Source organism: Herpailurus yagouaroundi, unplaced genomic scaffold (assembly GCF_014898765.1).
Source record: "Herpailurus yagouaroundi ecotype Mexico unplaced genomic scaffold, PumYag 161, whole genome shotgun sequence".
NCBI lineage: Eukaryota > Metazoa > Chordata > Mammalia > Carnivora > Felidae > Herpailurus > Herpailurus yagouaroundi.
Window position 1 is genome coordinate 20,604,037 of NW_024412402.1, and position 13,456 is coordinate 20,617,492.

The following is a 13,456-nucleotide window of genomic DNA, read 5'->3' on the forward strand; positions in this document are numbered from 1 at the left end:
TCCCTAGTGGTCTTTGGGGATCACGAATTCTGGGCATAACAGTCATGATCTCACAGTTTGTGGGTTCAAGCCCCGCATTGGGCTCTGTGCTGACAGCTTAGAGCCTGCAGCCTTCTTCGGATTCTGTGTTTCCCTCTCTCTGCCCCTCCCCTACTTGTGCTCTGTCTCTGTCTTTCAAAAATTAAAAAAAAATTAAAAAAACAAAAAAGAAAAGATCATGACCTGAGCCGAAGTCTGATGCTTAACAACTGAGCCACCCAGGTGCCCCTATTTCTATTTTTAATTTTTTGAAGAAACTCCATACTATTTTACACAGTGGTGGCACCAATATTCTGTGTGTCCTTGAATGTTGAGGACAGAAATATCACACACGTCATCGATGCTGTGCTCGTCCTACTGTAATTCCATCAGGGGTTGATTTGTTCTATCATTGGTGATGTTACTCTGGTCACTTAACTAAAGTGCTATCTACCAGGTTTCTCCACTGTAAAATCACACTTTCCCCCTTTATAATTAATACTTATTTTGTGGGTAGGTCTTTTGAAATGCTGTAAATATTCCATTACTTATCCAACTTTATTCCAGTAGTTTAGGATATATTCATATTTCTTGCTTGAATTATTACTATGATGTTTTCTAAATAGTGATTTTTCTTATTTCACCATTTCTTATATATTTACTGCTTAGCATTGGCTATCAGGAAAGGTTTTTTTCCTCTCTCCTCATTTATTTATTCATTTCTGTTAACTTCAGTATTGGCTTATAGAATCCTTTTTTTTTTTTTTACTCAGTGAAATATAATTGTTTATTTTCATTATTTTGGTTCTTAATTTGCCCCAGGTGTGTCCAGTGGAAGTCGCTTCACACTATCCTCTTTGCCCTTTTGACATGTCCCCATTGGTCCTTTAACTCCCTTACTTTTGGTCACAATAAGATGTTCCAGGCTCATCTTGAATTTTTCTGCTCCAATCCTAGAATTGACTATTTCTCCTTTTACTGGAGAATGGTATTTGGAAACCAAAGTCTGGGTGTACAAGTTACGCTCATTGCTATTGAGACATTGCTGCTCCAAAGCAGACTTGGGTCTAGGAATTATACGCACACCTATGCACACACACTGCTGTGGGCTGAATTGTATCCATCCCAAATTCCCATGTTGAAGCCCTACTCCCCAAGAAGTCAGTATTTAAAGATGGAGGCTTTGGGAGGTAATTAGGGTTAGATGAAGTCATGAGGGTGGGGCCCGCATTATGAGATCAGCAGTTTTATAAGAAGAGAAGGAGAGAGAGGATCTCTTTGTCCACTAAGAAGACAGTTAGATGTTTGCAAGCCAAGAAGAGGGCTTTCACCAGGAAATGAATTGGCCAGCATTGATCTCAGACTTCCCAGCTCCAGAACTGTGAAAAATAAATATGTGCTTATTAAGACACCTAGCCTATGGTATTTTGTTTTTTTTTTCTTTTTAATGTTTATTTATTTATTTTGAGAGAGAGAGAAAGAGAGGGAGCACGAGTGGGGGGGCGGGGCAGAGAGAGACGAGAGAGAGAGAGAGAGAGAGAGAGAGAGAGAGAGAGAGAATTCCAAGAAGGCTCTATGTGCTGTTAGTGCAGAGTCCAATGCTGGTGCTTGATCTCATAAACCATGAGATCATAACCTGAACTGAAATCAAGAGTCAGATGCTTAACTGACTGAGCCACCCAGGCGTCCCTATGGTATTTTGTTATAGCAGCTTGAGCAGACTAGTACACACACACACACACACACACACACACACACACACCTATATTTAATTATTCTTTCCATATGGAAGACCATAAGTTTATACCAACATCTCCAATTCCTTTCCAACAAGAGTGTTCCCTATAGCTTTCCCTCTTTTCAAATTTATGATTCCCTTCTCTCTGACAGTGAAAAACCTGGTTCCTGATGTCTTTGATACTTTTATGTAAATCAGTTACCCTATATAACCAATCTTTTGATTCCCCTGGATCTCACTTGGCCACCTCTTGCTCTGTCTACAATCTCCTGCCAAGCTGCCTTTCTGCTCAGTCTTCCTCTTTGTTGCTTAATGGCTCTGTGGCTGAATTATTTAAAAAGGAAGAAAGCTTGTGTTGTTTTAAAAATGTCTTTTAACTTATTTTGAAATAGAATTTCAGTTCTCTTCTGTGAATTAGATGTTGACATGTTTCATTACCCAGTAAAGATGTTATTTTGTTTCTTGTTCTTTTATTTCTTGTGAGAATTTCCATGGGATTTGACTTTGATGTTCGTTTTTATTGCTAATTTTTATTGAAATTGGTTTTCCTGAGTGTTTAGAAGGCAGCATAGTTCACAGTGGTTCTTGTAACTTCACGGTAGTGTTGAAAAATATAGTGGCTTTCTTTCTAAGATTTCCTTTCTTTATCTTCATCTGGGTCTTTTCTTCCTTTGTCTTTGTTATCCCTGCCCTATGAAATTTTGATTTCACTCTTAGGACTTTCTCCTCAGTATGGGTCCTATTCTGGAAGGGAGTCTTGGAGGGTCAGTTTTGAGTTACAGAGACCAGGCTCTCCAGACCTCTCTGTCTTTACCTCGGCCTCCTTGTGCTCACTTACCATGGGGTTAGGCCAAACTGCTCAGTTTCAGCTGCCGTTCTCCAGTTAGATCACCACACTTTCCAGGGGATACCGGCTGCTATTTGGGGGTTCACCTGTTGTTGGCTTGTCAGATAAGCCATTACTTCCATTTGCATTCTCTCACACGTATACCAACACCCTGCTGGTCTTGTACTGTCGGTAGTTGCCTTCACTGCTTGCATTTTACAGTTCATAGGGACACCTTGTCATTTGGTTTTCCCTGTAAATATCATCCATGGGTCTTTGGTTCTTCTATTAGTTATTTTATTCTATTAGAAAGAGTAAGAAATTATATGATCATTACATACTCTTTTTCTTGTTTCTAATTGTTTTCAAATGTTCCTGTTTAGTTTGTGCAGGAACCAGATGAATAGCTGCCAACGATTACAGAGTAGGGTAAACTTAATCAGGTGGTGATGCTTATCACGGCTGCATTTCTGGAAAGAGCATCCTCACTGGAGCACAGTAACAGGGCTTTTGGCTCCTGCTCCGCAACCATTGGCCAAGATATCCCACAGAATATCACACTTGACATTGATGCTGTCTTTCTGTTTGTATCTGGAAGAAGGCATTAGAAAGCACTCCAGGTACCTTAGTATGGCCCATATATGCTAGAAAGTGGGAGCTGAAACTTGCTTGCTACATCGACGAAATCACTAGGGTGCTGTGGTCTGAGGCACGTCAGGATATCCACCTCTAGGTGAGGCACAAGTTTCTGCACCTTGCACTGCTCACCACAAGGGAAGGGCAGGCTATGGGCCTCTCTGGATTTTGGAAGATTGCGTATGATGTTTGGCTGTGCTGCTCTGACTCACTCATTGGGTAACCCAGTTGCATATTTTGGGTGGGGCCCAGTACGAGAAGTCTTGGCAGGGGTCCAGGCTTCATTTCAAACTGCCCCACCAATTTTACTTATAAAACCCAGCAGACCTAAAACTATTATAAGTGTCTCTGGCAGACAGAGATGCTATGAAACTTCTGGAAGGCTCCAGTAGGACACCCCAGGGCATGGCCATGCCCCCTTCTGTGGACAGCTATTCTCTCTTTGCCTGCTTGCTACTGGGCCTTAGCAGAGATGGAATGTCTGACTACGGGACACCAAGTAATTATGCAACCTGAATTGTTCTCCCTGAACTGAATCTTAACCGCTTGACTAAGCTATAACATTGGGCCTACAGAGCAGTATGTCACTGTAGGATGGAAATATGTCCAAGGCCAGGTCTGAACGTGTCCAGAAGGCACAAGTGCTTCCGTTATTCATTGCTGTGGAACAAACCATCCCAGACCTTAGTGGTTCAGAACAAGGACTCATAGTTTCTAATTCTGTGGCTCAGGAATTCAGGAAGGACTTGGATAGGCAGTTCATCTGCCCCCTGTGGCATCTCCATGTTGTGAGGTCACTGACTTGGCTGGACTGGATCGCCTCGCAATACCCGGCTCCTTGGGACTCCTCTTCCTGGTGACTGTCTTCCCACATGGCTGGTTTGGCTTTCCTCACAAAGAGACCTGGTGTGGTCTCTCAGGGAAGCTAGACTTTTTACATGACAGCTGACTCCCAAGAGGGAAAAGTGGAACTGAAGGTTCTCCTGAGTAGCAGGCCCAGGACCGTTCTGGTGTCACCGATGCTGCATTTTATTGGTTGAAGTCAGTTAGAAGGCCAAGTCAGAATCTCTCTCTCTCTCTCTCTCTCTCTCTCTCTCTCTCTCTCTCTCTTTTGAGAGGGGAGCAGGGGGGGAGCCTGACATGGGGCTCTATCTCAGAACCTCAAGATCATGGCCCAAGCCAAAATCAAGAGCTAGACGCTTAACCAACTCAGCCACCCAGGTGTATTTTGACTCCACTTCTGGATGAGAGAAACAACATAGAATTGTGGCCACTATAGCTAGTACATTCTATGAACAGGTGTCTCAGATTCCCATGTTTTGTTTTGATTTTTTATCATCAGCCATTGCCTCAAGTAACTTCAGAAAACTCTGAAGCTGAAAGCAGCAATGGTTTATTGGCAGGTTGGCTGAGGGTTGACTGATTTGGGCTGACCCTGGCTGGGGTGATTTGGTCCTCCTCTGCATGTCTCCCATCTTCCTTCTGGGGGAAGTGACCCACCGGCTATATTGTTCTCATGGTGACTTCAGCAGTGAAAGAGTATGAGTAGACACAGAAGAGGTCTCAAGTCCAGACAGACACAGAACAGACACATCACTTCTGCTTCGTTCTATTGGCCAAACGAGTCACGTTGTTGAGTGAAAAGGTGCTGAAAATGACAAATGGATGGATACAGGGAATGGTGGAGAATTGGGGTAAATAATACAATTTATGACAGCACTTGAAGAGAACGGTAATAGAATGTGAGGTGCAAGATGTAGGTACAAACCAGTTCTTGTAGTTCCAAAGGAGTTTGAATTTTACTCCGTGTAGAGGGTTTACATTTTTTATATGGTTCAGTTTATCTTTTTTTAATGTTTATTTTTACTTTTGAGAGAGAGACAGAGACAAGAGAGAGACAGAGAGAGCCCAAGTAGGGGAGGGGCAGAGAGAGGGGGGACAGAGGATCTGAAGCAGGCTCAGTGCTGACAGCAGTGAGCCCAATGTGGGGTTCGAATTCATGAACTATGAAGTCGTGAACTGAGCCAAAGTCAGACGCTCAACCGACTGAAACATCCAGGCATCCCTGCCTCGCTTTATCTTTAAAAACGTTTCTTTTAAAGTAATCTCTGCACCAGTCGTGGGGCTGGAACTCACAACCCCAAGAACAAGAGTCGCATGCTCTACTGACTGAGCCAGCCAGGCACCCCCCATATGGAAGGTTTTAAGCAGGAAAGAACTGGACCCCGAAGACCTGATCATCTCTATCTCCTACTTGCTCTTCGTTGACAACACTTTTCACTCGATGCTTTATGAATGCGGAGCTCATAGTTCTCTGCTTCTCATGACTCAGGCTGAGGTAACTTACAAACTCATTCATCAGTCGCAACTCAGAGTCTACTCTCTCAGAGGAACTTTTCATGAATCCCTCAGAAAGATTTAGGATTGCCTTCTCCCAGTGCACCTGGTAGAAACATCTTCATTATAGTCATTATCTTGTAATTGTTAGTTTATGCGGTAGTAATAGCCACCATTGGTTGAGTACCTTCACTGTATTGGTGTTCTGTGTATATAATTTCTAAACCTATGACAGCTTTGCTAATTAGTTTTCTTTGGCTGTGCAACAAATTACCACAAACAGCATTCATGTGTTAGCAGCTCACAGTTCTGTAGGTCAGAAGTCTGGTGTGCCAAGGATAGATCATCTACTCAAGGCTAAAATCAAGGTGGCAACTGAATTCTTTTTTTTTTTTTTAAGCTTATTTATATATTTTGAGACAGAAAGAGAGAGAGCATGCATTCCATAAGTGGGGGAGGGGCAGAGAGAGGGAGAGAGAGAATCCTAAGCAGGCTTTGCACCATCAGTGTGCAGAGCCCGATGCAGGGCTCAAACTCACACACTGTGAGATCATGACCTGAGCCAAAGTCTGAGAGTCAGATGATTCTTTTTTCCTTCTTTTTTAAAAGTCTTTATTTATTTATTTTTAGAGCGACCAAGCAAGTCAGGGAGGGGCAGAGAGAGAGGGAGAGAGAAAATCCCAAGCAGGCTCCACACTGTCAGCACAGAGCTTGACGCAGGGCTCCATTTCATGAACCGTGAGATGATGACCTGAGCTGAAACCAAGAATTGGATGCTGAACTGACTGAGCCACCCAAGTGCCCCAGACCTGAATTCTTATCTGAAAGTTCTGATGAACGTTTTGCTTCCAAGCTTAATCTCATCAATGCCAGAATTGAGCTCCTTGCAGTTTTAGTGCTGAGGGCCCCAGACTCCCTGCTGGCTATCAGACAGGAGCTGCTTTCCGCCTGCAGAGGCTGCCCACGTTCCTTACCACATGGTCCTTTCAATCTTCCAGCCAGCAATGGTGCACTGAACCCTTTTCTTGTTTTACATCTGTCTCTGACCCCTATGCCCCAATTTAAAGGCTCGTGTGATTAAGCCAGACCCACTCACATTATCTCCTTATCTTAAGGTCAGCTGCTTTGAAACCTAATTTCATCTGCAAAATCCCTTTTGCCATATCATCCCAGGAATGATATTCCATCCTAATCACAGTGCAGAACATGAACTATATCACTATACAGAACACGTATACCAAGGGACAGGAATCTTGGGACATCTCAGAATTCTCCCACATCTGCTAAAGATTATTTTACTTTTTTGTGTCATCTAGTAAATATTCCTGAATTTATATGAAATGGATCATTGGGTTCTTTCATTTTTCCTCACGCTGTTTTTAGATTTCTCTAAATTGGGAACCTACCACTACTGCCAAGGACTAAACTGTATTGCCTCTCAAATTCATCTGCTGAAGCCCTAACACCCAATGAGCTGGTATTTGGAGATGGGGCCTTCAGAAGGTAATTAGTTTTAGATGGGGTCATAAGGGCAGGCCCTTAGGGTGAATTAGTGTCCTTATAAGAAGAGACAACCGGGGCGCCTGCGTGGCTCAGTCAGTTGAGCATCTGACTTCAGCTCAGGTCATGATCTTCTGGTTCATGGGTTCGAGCCCCACATCAGGCTCTGTGCTGACAGCTCAGAGCCTGGAGCTTGCCTTGGATTCCACGTCTCCCTCTCTCTCTGCCCCTCCTCCACTCATGCTCTATCTCAAAAATAAATAAACATTAAAAAAAAAAAGAAGAAGAAGAGACAACCAAAGGAGACAGCTCTCACCTGCTAACACAGACCCTGCTGGTACCATGATGTTGAACTTCCAGTCTCTAGAATTGTGAGAGTAAGTTCCTGTTGAAGTTACCCTGCCTCCAGCCCGAGCTGCCTAAGACAACAATTTACAGCAAGCATCAGCAAATGTCAACTGTAGATACAATTGGTGTTGCATTCCCTTTCTAGGATATTCTGCTCATTCTGTATTTGTCTAAATAATCCAGTCATTAACTTTAAAGGGCATTTAAAAACATTTTTAAAAATTGAGATAAAACACACATAAAGTACACACTTCTTATGTTGACGGCTTCAGGAATTTTTATAAAAGTGTAGTCGGTTAAGCGTCCGACTTCAGCCAGGTCACGATCTCGCGGTCCGTGAGTTCGAGCCCCGCGACGGGCTCTGGGCTGACGGCTCGGAGCCTGGAGCCTGTTTCCGATTCTGTGTCTCCCTCTCTCTCTGCCCCTCGCCCGTTCATGCTCTGTCTCTCTCTGTCCCAAAAATAAATAAACGTTGAAAAAAAAAATTAAAAAAAAAAAAGTGTAGCTCCATGTACCTCCCACGTGGGTCAGGCCCTAGAACATTTCCAGCACCTCAGAAGGCCCCCTCAGACACTGCCCAGTCACTACCTTCCCCCAAAGGTAGACCCCATTCTGATTTACTTCACCGTGGATTAGTTTGGCCTGTTCTTAACAATAATAGACATGGAATCATATTTCATGAATCTACTGTGTCCAGCTTCTAGCCCTCAACGTTTTTTGTCTATGGAATTCATGCACGCTGTGTGTCTAGCGGTTGTAATTTATCTGTAATTGCTGTGGTAGCATTTCATTGTATGGGTGTAACACCATTTATCCCCTCTCTGGCTGGTGAACATTTGGGCTCTTACCGTTATGAAGAATGCTGCTATGAACATTTGTACATATGATTTGGTATGATTGAGTATTTTCAATTCTCTTAGGTATATACTCTGTTTAAACCCCTGTTTTGAATTATTTATGGTATATATCTAGGATCTGAACTGCTGGGCCATATGGGAATGCTATGTATAGCTTTCTGAGGAGCTGTTTTCCACAGCAGCTGTACTATTGTATATTTGCACCAGCAATGTACAAGGGTCTAATTTCTCCACCTCCCTGCCAACACTTGTTATTTTCCATTTTCTTTGATTATTGCCATCCTAGTAGGTGTGAAGTGATAACTCATGGTGGTTTTGATTTGCATTTTTCTAGTGACTGATGTTGAACAGTTTCTCATGCGCTTCTTAGCCACTTGCACATTGTCTTTGGAGAAATATCTATTAATGTCCCTTCCCTACTCTTTAACCGGGTCATTTGTGTTTTTGTTGTTGTAGGAGTTCTTTTTATTCTGGATATTAAATGGATCTCACCCTTTACTTTGACTTTCTTATTTTCCCCCATCTAAATAATCCTTGAGTCTCATAGAGTTCATTTTCTGAAAACCACTTCAATCTGTCCTTGTTTCTCTCATCCCCATTACTTTGGAAGTCCACTAGCTCTCACTTGGGTTAATATAGTAACTTCTGACCTGATTTCCCTGCCTCCGGTTGAATGTTCCTGCTCTGCTGTGGTCTACACTCTGCAAACGTTGTGGCCAGGGCTATCAGAAGCACTAATGTGGTTATGTCATTCTCCTGCCATAAACCCTTCCGTGCCTCATTGTTTTCAGAATAAAATGTAAATCAATAACATAGCTTAAGAGATGCTTTATGATCTGGCCCTACTTTTCTTCTCTCACTTCCTCTTAACAGTCTCCCCTTTCAACCTATGCTTCAACTACACTCAGTGCTGCAAATCCCAACAAGACACTTTGTCTTGTCCCTCGGTCTTAGATGTTTTTCCCCACGTGCCTTGCATGCTCTCCCCAATTCCTTTCTTCCCAGCTAAGTCATACTCTACCTTCAAGTCTTAGCTAAGATGACAGTTCCTCTTGAAATCCTTCCCTGATCCCTCTGGACACTGAGCTAGGTAACTCTCTCTCTCTCTTTTTAATTTTTTAAAAATGTTTTATTTATTTTTTTAAGACAGAGAGAGAGCATGAGTGCGGATGGGACAGAGAGAGAGGGAGACACAGAATCTGAAGCAGGCTCCAGGCTCAGAGCTGTCAGCACAGAGCCTGACGCAGGGCTCGAACCCACGAACTGTGAGATCACGACCCGAGCCGAAGTCGGATGCTCAACCGACTGAGCCACCCAGGCGTCCCTACGTACCTCTCTTTTGTGCTCCCATAGTTCCCAGTACATAATCTTGGGTATCAATCTGTCTCTGTTATGGGTATATTATTCTGAGGACCAGGAACGTGTACTTCTTCCAATTTTAGTATATGTGCTGCTGAAGCGAGCACAGGAAATGTGTATTTCTTTGAACAAACATGGTGCCTGGGGCAAAGTGGGTGCTTAATGAATATCCATAGGATAGATGACCTCTATGTTCAATTTGCACACATTAGATATATCACAAAACCACAGTGCACTGCCACAATTAAGACAATGCAGCGCAATGCAAAGAAGGAAATGCTGCCATTTAAGAATGTGTTATTAAATATATTGAAATATAACAATATCCTGTCCTTAACTCAGTTATCTGATGAGCTGAACAGTCATTAGGAGCACAGCACCTCAGCCAGCTTCTTTTTTTTTTTTTTTTTTTTAATTTTTTTTCAACGTTTATTTATTTTTGGGACAGAGAGAGACAGAGCATGAACGGGGGAGGGGCAGAGAGAGAGGGAGACACAGAATCGGAAACAGGCCCCAGGCTCTGAGCCATCAGCCCAGAGCCCGACGCGGGGCTCGAACCCACGGAGCGCGAGATCGTGACCTGGCTGAAGTCGGACGCTTAACCGACTGCGCCACCCAGGCGCCCCCGCCAGCTTCTTAATCACTCTCCATGGTGTCAAGGTAATTTAAGCAAGTCACATGAATTGACGTTTTGTTTTGAAAATTTTGTTGAGGACAGGGGGAGTTGCTGTAGGTATGTACAAACTCGTTTTTCATGCGAGGCAACATTGATTTGCTCAGGAAGATCCATTCCAAGAAGAGAGAGGATAAGGAAATACGGGTGTTTGTTAATGAGAACATAGCAAAGTCAGCTTTGAATTTCCGGTGTATGGGGTCAGGGCTTTCCCTCCTGGCAGGAAATGTTGAGTTCTTTCTATGTCCCTTCTTTCATATTCATCTTGTTATTAATATTTTACTTTTGACATTTTTCCTCCACCAGACCTTCAACTCTCTTTCTTCAAAGAGGGTCTATAACCTGAGTTAAGGGAGACCAGGTGTCATCTATGAACTCTGAGTCCTGTCGGTGCACCCGACCCATAATTAAAATGTAAAAGTAGGTACACATTGCTGAATACACGAGAGATCTACCAACATCAGCTAATTACATCTTGAGACTAACTTGAGGGAGTGAGCCTTTCCGTATGGTTGAGGCCTCCAAACCTATGCCAGAGGAGAGCCGCATCTCTCTTACACGGTGGTATTGCGGGCACAGTCCGGGATCTTGTAACTGCATGCTCCAGCCTTTCTACTTGTACTACGTGCTTTTGTCGTATCCTCCCTTGTTAAATGCCCTTATTAAATAGAAGTAGAATTAAGTTGTATAAGACTATTTAAATTTTTTTAACGTTTATTCATTTTTTGAGAGACAGACGGAGCGTGAGTGGGGGAGGGGCAAAGAGAGCGAGAGGAAGACACAGAATCCGAAGCAGGCTCCAGGCTCTTGAACTGACAGCACAGAGCCCGACGTGGGGCTCGAACCCACGGACTGTGAGATCACGACTTGAGCTGAAGTCGCATGCCCAACCGACTGAGCCACCCAGGCGCCCCGACAATTTAAATCTTTGATAGTGAGACTATCAGGACTAAGACTAGGGTTTAGGGCCAGCAAAGATAAAGAGTGTCTCTTGATCCGCTTCACTATTTTAGGAAAGAATAGCAACTTCTGACACTTCTGTCACAGAACTGGGGTTGAGGAGCCCCCAGAGCAGAGAACCGAACTCTGTGCGGCCGCAGAGTTACTTAAATGTCTGCACTGAACACCCATCGAATGATAGCTGCTAAATTCCACCCGAGCTTGTCCGCGCGGAGATAATGTTCGGAAACCGTGGGACCGCGATGGGCGCTGATTCATCACCTCCCTAGCGCGGGTCTTCGGTGTAGTAATTTTCTCTGCCGGTAGGGGGAGACGGGATTCCACAGCACAGACGCTGCGCTTCCTCTTCATCCAGGAGAGGGCAGTGTCAGCCACTCCGCGGCCCTTGATGGAGGCTGCTCCCTTAGAATAGTCCCCTGATTTCAGGCGCGGTGGAAAGCCAAACTTGCTTGGCCCTAAAGCTCCCTCGGATGCCTCTGGCCGGATAACTAGGAGCTGAAAAACCAGTGAGAACTCAGAGAAACCCCAACAGCGGTCTCCATTCTATGTAACTGCCAACTTACTTTCTTGGCTCATGAAATTTCTGCTAACTTGTAACAGGTGACTGGGACTGTCTCTAGAGGATTTCTCGTGGCCTCCGAAACCCGCAGGGCACATGGAAGGGTGAAGGTTTGTATTAAACAGCTGACTTTGGGGCGCCTGGGTGGCGCAGTCGGTTAAGCGTCCGACTTCAGCCAGGTCACGATCTCGCGGTCCGTGAGTTCGAGCCCCGCGTCGGGCTCTGGGCTGATGGCTCAGAGCCTGGAGCCTGTTTCCGATTCTGTGTCTCCCTCTCTCTCTGACCCTCCCCTGTTCATGCTCTGTCTCTCTCTGTCCCAAAAAATAAATAAATGTTGAAAAAAAATTAAAAAAATAAACACCTGACTTTGATATTTTTTGACTTTACTGTTGCCATATCAGGCATATTGGTATTCAACTTTTCTAAGTTTTATTAAGTGCTTAGTATTCTTCTTAATGCAGAGGATAAGAAAAAATACATATTCATAAAACAGAAATCCATTAAAAATGTTTTATTATTATCATTTTAAATTAATTTATTTTTGAAAGAGAGTGCGAGCCAGGGAGGGGCAGAGAGAGAAGGCATTGGAAGATCTGAAGCGGGCTGTGTGCTGAGAGCAAAGAGCCCCATGCAGGGCTCCAACCCACTAACGGGGAGACCACGACCTGAGCTGAAGTCCACGACCTGAGCCGAAATTGGATGCTCAATGAGTGAGCCGCCTAGGTGCCCCCTCTTTTTAAATATTAACTGGGATCAGTGAGGGAGTATTGTCCCATAGAAAGTATGCTGTTGGGCTCAAAAGACCTGGGTTTGAGGTCCGCCCAGGTGGCTCAGTTGGTTGAGTGTGGGATTCTTGGTTTTGGTTCAGGTCATGAACCCAGGGTCCTGAGATTAAACCCCATTGGGCTCCGCGCTGGGCATAGAGCTTGCTTAAGATTCTCTCTCTCTCTTTCTCTATCTCTAAAAAAAACAAAAACAAAAACAAAAAACACTTGGGTTTGACACTAGGATTTGCAAAGATAGCAGTGTGGGTGTAAGTAAACCACTTACCTTTGGTTTCCTTATCTGTAAAAAGGAAATGAGACACGTCCTTTTTCATTCACAGGACTGTGTGAGGTTCACGCAAAGTAACACAACTGGAAAATTTCTGTAAATGGAAGTGTTATACAAATGTAAGATGTTATTGAAGTACAGTTTATTTTTTTGAACTTAATGTAATGTTTTGGGGGGAAGATGTTAAGTGTTAATTGTGAAATCGAGCAGTACTCAAAACTACAGAAAGAAAAGTAACTCCCTTGAAATTCCACTATCAAGGAATCATTGTTAATGTTTGAACAGGCCTTCAGGCACCTTTAGAGACACAGAGAGAGTACACGCACAGGGGAGGGGCGGAGAGAGGGAGACAGAGAAACCCAAAGAACCTCACAGTGTCAGCACAGATCCCGATGTGAGGCTGGAGCGCACCAACTGGGAGATCAAGACCTGAGCCAAAATTCGGTCATTCTCTTAACCGACTGAGCCACCCAAGCGCCCTAGAATTTATTGATCCTTAACAATGTGTCAACCATTGTCTGGGGCTTTGATGTGGAATCTTTATTTAATCTCACAGGAATGCCATTGAGTGTTTTTACTGCAAAGACAGAGA